This window comes from Epinephelus fuscoguttatus, linkage group LG2 (genome assembly GCF_011397635.1).
Source record: "Epinephelus fuscoguttatus linkage group LG2, E.fuscoguttatus.final_Chr_v1".
Lineage (NCBI taxonomy): Eukaryota > Metazoa > Chordata > Actinopteri > Perciformes > Serranidae > Epinephelus > Epinephelus fuscoguttatus.
In genome coordinates, this window is record NC_064753.1 from 3488654 (window position 1) to 3495718 (window position 7065).

Consider the following 7065-nt stretch of genomic DNA (forward strand, 5'->3'; position numbering starts at 1 on the left):
CTGTATCTACAGTACATTTGTTATTGCCAGTAAAGGTTGTCAAGTCAAATGGCAAGTTGTTGTACGGTCATTTTGTACCTATGATACATATGATACATTTAGGATGGGGGCCTCCAAATAAAATTTCGCTTGGGGCCCCAATTTGGTCAGGGGCAGCCCTGCAAACAACATAAATAATTTCTTTGTAAATGTAGGGCCTGACCCTGCAAGGAAAGTTCCTGATCAAGGCAGACCAGATGAGGATGTGGGAAGGTTTATTAAAAGAAATCCGCGCTCAATGTTCCTCACAGAAGTAGACGAAAGGGAAATTATTGCAATAACCATGAAATGTAATAATAAAAGGTCTACTGATTGTGAAGATATCAATATGATGACAGTAAAAAAGGTCATTGTAGGCATTGCAAAACCACTATATCCATATATCTGTAACTTATCATTTCAAACCGGTACATTTCCTCATAAAATGAAAATAGCAAAAGTCATACCTTTATACAAATCTGGCAACAAGCACTTATTCACAAACTACAGACCGGTCTCATTACTTCCACAATTCTCAAAGATTTTTTTTTTTTTTTAAGATTTTTTTTGGGGCTTTTTGGCCTTTAATTGATAGGACAGACAAGCGCGGAAGGGGGAGAGAGAGAGGGGGAGTGACATGCAGCAAAGGGCCACAGGCTGGAGTCGAACCCGGGCCGCTGCAGCAACAGCCTTGTATATGGGCTGCTCCACCACCAAGAAACTGACGCCCCACAATTCTCAAAGATTCTTGAAAAACTTTTCAATAATAGACTTGAAAAATTTATAAATAAACACCAACTACTCACAGACAGTCAGTATGGATTTAGAGAAAAAAGGTAAACATCACTCGCAATATTAGATTCAGTTGAACATATAAACTCCATAGATCAGAAAAAGTGTGCAGCTGGATTATTCATTGATTTAAAAAAAGCCTTCGACACAATAGATCATAAAATATTAATAAAAAAACTTGAACTTTATGGTATCGGGGGGTAGTTTTGGACTGGGTTATTAGTTACTTGAGTAATAGTTTGTCAAATTAGGTGAAAGCTGCTCTGCATGTTTGGACATTGCTTGTGGTGTCCCCCAGGGGTCAGTGCTGGGCCCCAGTTGTTTATTTTATATGTCAATGACATATGCAATGTTTCAAACCTGTTTTGTTCGCAGATGATACAAATATCTTTTGTTCAGGACATGACTTAAATGTTTTAATAGAACTAATTAACTCAGAAATGAGCAAATTAAAGTCATGGTTTAACATAAACAAGTTATCACTAAATCTGAGCAAAACAAAAATAATGTTACTTGGGAATTGCAGAAAAACTACACAAACAAAAATTCAAATAGATGGGGTGGACATTGAAAGGGTTACTGAGAACAAATTTCTTGGATGAAAATCTTAATTGGAAATCTCACATAAAACATGTACAGTCAAAAGTCTCAAGATAGATAGCGTTTAGATTACATTTTGATCTGACTTTATATTTTTCATATGTATGTATGTGTGTATATGTGTATACATTATGCAAGTGGTACCTACTCACAGATGTATATCTATATAAATATACATTTATCATAAAGTGTATTAATTATTTAAGTTATGTTATGGATAAAGATATCTATTTATTTATTTATTTATTTATTTATTTATTATTTTTTATGTTGGATTGATGTTTATGTAATTAAGGAAGCAGGATACATGATGATCGATATATCGATGATTAATGGAGAAGGGATGGGATTTAATAAGCGTTGCTTCTTCTCACTCCTTTTCGAATGTGTATGGTAAATGATCATTTTTTAATTTTGTAATACAACTTGCTTTGTGTAACATTCTATATACGAACTTTTGTTCTATTTTTTGTTTGTTTTGTTTTGTTTTGTCTTATTTTGCATACATTTTCGAAATAAACTAAACTCATCATCATCATCAATATGTCGCTGTGCTGAGTAAATTAGCTCAAGACTGCAACTACGGAGACAAGTTATCAGAGATGATACGTGACAGACTTGTTTGTGGGATTGGAGATGACTGCATACAGCGCCAGCTGTTGTCAGAGCCGGATTTGACCTTCGACAAGGCACTGAAGCTGGCCCAGGCCACTGGGACAGCCAGCAAGGATGTGAAGGACTTACAGTCACTTGAGTTTGCACCCTCACACATGAGGGCACCTCAAGCAGTGCACAAAATGTCAATAAAGCAGACCCCCAGTCAGCAGCAGCACCAGCAAAAGGCTTGCCACAGGTGAGGTGGTGAGCAGCACAGGGCTGGGAACTGTAGGTTCATTAAAGAAACCTAAACAAAGAAAAACACACGCACATCCAAACGGGAAGAAGGGCAGGTGCTGAGCTGAAAACGATGCAAACAACAGAAAAATCAAACAGCTCGCACACTGCAGGGCTCCAATGCTCATTTGTAATTTATTCAGGTAAGTAACGTTTTGAACGTCAGGTTCTTCATCAGACTTTTTCTTCATTAAAGAAACCTGTCACAAGTGTGGTAAAGTTGGCCACATTCAGGGGAGTACAGGCAGGCAAGCAGGGGAGAACTCAGGGAGCAAATTATGTCAGCCAGGGGGAGGATGAAAAAGATGGCATTGATACAGATGAAGTCATGTTCACATTGTACAAAATAGATGAACTTGACGTACCAGCAGAGGAGCCATTTGTAGAGACACTGACAGTTAATTAGATAGACACACAGTTTGAGATTTGACTCAGGTTGTGGGGTAACAGTAATGAACCACTCAGTGTTCAAAACTTTAGGGGGAAAAGAGGCACCAAAGCTACGCCCATGTAGAGTGAGACTAAGAACGGGAACTGCCCATTGGTCCGACAGCCCATTGGTTCGACATCCCATTGTTCTGACCATATTAAACCCGTTGTTCCGAAGTCCGTTCCGAAATCATCATGATGCCCTATGGTTAAGGTCTGGTTAGGTTTAGGCACAAAAAACACTTGGTTAGGGTCAGGAAAAGATCGATCGTGGTGTGGGTTAAAATGAAAAAGAAAGTGACAAACACATAAGCTGTGAGCTTGCTGCGCCTCAAGCCTTTCCCAGCTGACCCAGAGCCGGTCGCGGCGCAGCATACGCCTGCCGCGAGCTGTTCAGCACCGCGGACAGTCAGACTAATGGGATGTCGAACCAATGGGCTGTCGGACCAATGACATGGACCCACTAAGAACATACACAGGGCAGAGTAAAAGTCTTGGGAGCAGCTATGGTTAAGGTGCAGCATAAAGGGCTAGTGCAAGACTTACCTGTGGTAGCTGTAGCAGGTTCAGGCCCCAGTCTGGTAGGCAGGTACTGGATTAGGAGGCTAGGGTTACAGTGGGGACCAGCACCCCAGGTCCACCATGTCCAGGAAGAGACCTTGGAGGAGGTACTGGGGGAGTATGGGGAGGTCTTCAAAGACAAACTCTGGATATTCAAAGGCTCCCCCAGCGAAAATATATGTGGACAAGGAAGCAGCCCCCAGGTTTTTTAAACCAGGCCTGTCCCATATGCCGTGAGAGAAAGAATTGAGGCTGAACTCAATTCTTTCTCCCATATGCCATGAGAGAAAGAATTGAGGCTGAACTCAATCGTCCCCATGCTCACAAGATTGTTGAACCACCATGCTGAGTGGGCAGCACCTGTAGTCCCTGTGTTAAAACCCAATGACACAGCAAGACTGTGCAGAGATTACAAATTAACTGTAAATCAGATCCCAAAACTGGTACAGTACCCAATTCCCAGAATTGAGGACCTGTTTGCCACGCTTTCAGGTAGACAGAAATTCACGAAATTAGATCTGAGTCATGCCTATCACCAGATTCCCTTGGACGAGGAAGCAAAGATGTACGTGACCATAAATACTCATAAAGGTTTGTTCACGTACAGAGTGCTTCCTTTTGGCATTTCATCAAGCCCAGCGATATTCCAACGGACCATGGAGGGACTGCTGCAGGGCATCCCTCGTGTGGCCATCTTCCTCAATGACATCTTCCTGACGGGGAATGACGACCAAAAGCACCTGCAGACTCTGGCAATGGTGCTGAAACGGCAACAGGAAGCCGGTCTCAGGGTCAGGAGGGCCAAGTGCTTATTCATGAATGAGGAAGTGATGCTCCTGGGTCATAAAGTGGATGCAACAGGACTGCACCCAGTCCATGAGAAGGTGCAAGCGATCCAGGAGGCACCCACACCTTCAAATGTGACAGAGTTGAAGGCATACCTAGGACTATTATAACAAGTTCCTGCCAAATCTGTCAACTGTTCTTGCCCCAATGCACAATCTGCTACAAAAAGAGACAAAGTGGCAGTGCGGAGAGGCACATCAAGCTGCCTTTGACAAATCGAAAGAAATGATGCAGTCTGCTGAAGTGCTTGTGCATTACAACCCAGAGAAGGGCATTGTGCTGTCATGTGACGCATCGCCATATGGAGTAGGTGCCGTGCTGTCACATCACATGCCAGATGGAACTGAGAGACCCATAGGATTCACCTCACTAACATTAAATGCTGCCGAGAAGAACTATTCACAACTGGATAAGGAAGGACTGGCAGTGATGTTTGGAATAAAACATTTCCACAAATACATTTACAGACGGAAATTCACTATAGTGACAGATCACAAGCCCTTGTTGTCACTTTTCAGTGAGATGCAAGCCGTACCACAAATGGTCTCACCCAGAGTCCAAAGGTGGGCAGTAACTTTGAGAGCCTACGAATACACAATAGTGTATAAAGAAGGGAAGTACCACTGCAATGCAGATGCCTTCAGCTGCCTTCCTTTACCAGAGAAAGCTGAATCGGAGAGGCTGGAAGAGAGGGTTCTCATGCTGGAGAGCTCAGACATCACACTGGTGACAGCGGATCAAGTGGAAGCATGGACAGACAAAGATCCAGTACTCTCAACAGTGCGGGAGAGAGTACGCAATGGCTGGTCATCTAAACTTAAAGGGGAGGAGTTTGCCCCCTATGAGGTGAGGAAACATGAACTCGGTATCCAGAATGGGTGTGTGTTATGGGGCTCACGAGCGACTGTGCCAGAACCAGGCCGAGAAAATGTTATGAAACAGCTTCATCAGTGCCACCCAGGAGTGTTCAGAATGAAGGCACTGGCTAGGAGTTATGTATGGTGGCCAAAGTTGGACAAAGAGGTTGACGATACTGTAAAGGGCTGTACAACATGTCAAGAGCACTGCAACATCCCTGCACCAGCTCCATTACACCCCTGGGACTGGCCTGACAAGCCTGGGAGCTGTATCCATGTGGATTATGCCAGACCGCTTATGGAAAAAATGTTTTTTTTTTGTGCTCATTGATGCACATTCAAAATGGATGGACGTGTATCGAGTGAAGTCTGCCACTTCAGCCACCACAATTGAGTGCCTGCGTACCAATTTCAGTAACCATGGACTGCCTGAGTTGTGGGCGTCTGATAATGGCACTTGTTTCACCAGCACAGAGTTCAAAGACTTCCTGAGCAAAAATGTAATCCGTCATGTGACCTCTGCACCCTACCATGCCGCCAGTAATGGGTTAGCAGAGAGAGGGGTACAAACATTCAAGAGAATGATGAAAAAATGTCCAGAGGGCACGCTGACAGCTAAGGTAGCCAGAGTGTTATTTAGCTACAGAGTGAGTCCTCACACTACAACAGGTCTATCCCCAGCAGAGCTGCTTCTCAGGAGGAAGCTACGTTGCACCCTGGATTCAATCCACCCAGACCTAAGCAGGAAAGTGAAGGAAAAACAAGAAAGACAAATAAAATAGCACAACAAAAAGGCAAAAGGATGCTGGTTCAAAACAGGAGACTCAGTGCTGACCCAGAACTTCAGTCTAGGAGCCAAGTGGATCCCGGGAATCGTTGAGTCGGTGACAGGACCAGTGTCACACAAAGTGATGCTGGGTGATGGGAGGGTAGTGAGGAGATATGTGGACCAGATTCACACTCACCACCAGAGACAAGAAAAATGCAACAAGAACCAACAAGCTGCCTCTACTCAGTTGAGTCAGGCCGACACAAAAAACAAAGTATGGCTGGAAGCTGAGGAGGTGGTACTCAGTGGTGACAAGTTGGAGGAGCCAGCAGCTACTGAAGCTGCAGGAAGCTCAGAGACTGAACAAAGAACTGTAGCAAATACAACTCCAGTGAAGAGACAGTCAAAAAGGGAAACTAAGTTGCCCAGTTACCTTAAAGACTTTCAGTTGAACTAAGAGAGACTCACTAATAGTGTTGGTTGGCACATTAAAGAAAAAACAAAAAACAAAAACAGTTATAATGTTCCTGTGAGAACCTGCTTAAGGAGGCAGGGATGTTGTAACTGTGTCAATTGAGAGAAATATACAGTGGTGGAAAAAAGTTTTTGGACACCCCATGCATTTGTGAAATATTGCATTAAGAATCACTCTTAGGTCTTCAAGTGCAATTTCTTTTAGTACAGTCAGCCAAAATACTAAATAAATCCTAAAAAAGTCATTAAAAACTTAAAATTGATTGGTTCCATAAAAATACATAAGAAATTGTGAGTACTGGGTCATCTTGGTACCAGTGATGAAGGTTGTTCTTTTTATTAAAAGACACCATTTTTGTTGCCAAGCTTCGTGTCTACATAAAGCCAGCACATTTGAAAGTTCTTCAGACACAAAAATGGCTAAAACAAGGAACCTAACGCAGGAAACACGCCTGAAGATAAAGATTCTCAGCCAGGAAGGGTACAGCTGCCACCAGATAGCCAGGAAGTGCAGATGCAGTCCTTCAGCAGTTGGATACACTCTGCAGAAATACAGACGAACCAACAGCTTGGAAGACAAACCAAGATCTGGGCGTCCAAGGGTTTCTTCAGCAAGAAATGGCCGCATCCTGATCTGCATGTGCAGGCAAAACCGCCGAATGACATCACAGGAGCTTCAGCAGCAGTGGTCAAACCAAACTGGTGTCCAGTGTTCCACCCCAACTGTACGTGGCCGACTTTTAGATCATGGCTTAAGGTTCTACAAGGCTATCAAGAAGCCCCTGATCAATGAGAGACAGAGGTTAGCCCGGCGTCATTGGGCCC

At 43.4% G+C, this 7065-nt stretch overlaps 1 pseudogene; it reads left to right on the plus strand.

Moving 5' to 3' along the window:
* The first annotated feature begins 3611 nt into the window (after nucleotides 1-3611).
* LOC125879166 (uncharacterized protein K02A2.6-like) lies at nucleotides 3612-5779 on the plus strand (annotated as a pseudogene).
* The last annotated feature ends 1286 nt before the right edge of the window (nucleotides 5780-7065 follow it).